The sequence below is a fragment of the Penaeus japonicus genome, unplaced genomic scaffold (genome assembly GCF_977035675.1).
Source record: "Penaeus japonicus unplaced genomic scaffold, GWHDUDI00000001_assembly GWHDUDI00000037, whole genome shotgun sequence".
Taxonomy (NCBI): domain Eukaryota; kingdom Metazoa; phylum Arthropoda; class Malacostraca; order Decapoda; family Penaeidae; genus Penaeus; species Penaeus japonicus.
In genome coordinates, this window is record NW_028234439.1 from 20,943,962 (window position 1) to 20,944,978 (window position 1,017).

Here is a 1,017-nt window from a genome sequence, read left to right on the forward strand (position 1 = left end):
CCTGCTTCGTTTATAAAGGCTTCGCGCTGCGTGAGACCTGTAGTGCGAATAACACAGCTACTTATGTGAATACTTATCCATGCTGACTGGTTATTATAGTCATCTTTTCATCCCCCTTCCCTTTGTTTTCCTTTCTATACATTCCTACCTCTTTCATCCCATTCTGGATTGATTTTATACTAACTTCGATCATGTTTAGGCTACCGGCTATATACTCTTTTTTTTTTTTTTTTTTTTTTTTTTTAATCTTTTGCTGGCAACTTCCTCATTTTCTACTTTCCTGTTTTCTCCCTAATATACCGTCTCCTATCTTCACTTCTTTTGTTATTCACCCTCAACTCTCGTTCCTCTATTTTAGGTCATTCTATTTTTCCCTTAATTCTTTATACTACCCTTCCTCCTTTCTTTCCCATCTCCTTATCTTTTTTACCGATTTCTTTTGTATATCTACGCTACGCTAGTAAATGTTCTTTTCGATATTACAGTCGGCATCAATTGCAATATTGTGTAGAATCAAGTAAAGTCGACGCATTCATTGCATTGGTTGCAGAAGATGCACATTGCCTCGGTTTTACTTGATTCTACACAATATTGCAATGTATATGTATAATCTCTTTCATATCGACAAACATTTGCTAAATTAAACTTGCTTAATTATAAGACGTGTTATTTTGTTATTCATCCCTGGAATAAATAGGAAGCCTCGACGCCATGAGTGACAATAGAGGTGCAAATTAGATTTATTAATTATTAAGTGACCATCCAGGAAGTGTTTTTTTTTTTTTTTTTTTTTTTTTTTTTTTTTTACTTAGGTTAGTTTTCTTTATTAATTACTGTGGAATCTCATGTATCCAAACCTCGGACATCAATTTTGTATCTTTACATTTCTTTTAATATTCTTTACTACCTTTAATTTAATTGAATATGTGTTTGTATTTTGTATGTATTATTACGGCTTGTGTTTCTGTTCTAAACTGTATTACATTTTTTATTCTGTAATTTTACTGGATTATGACA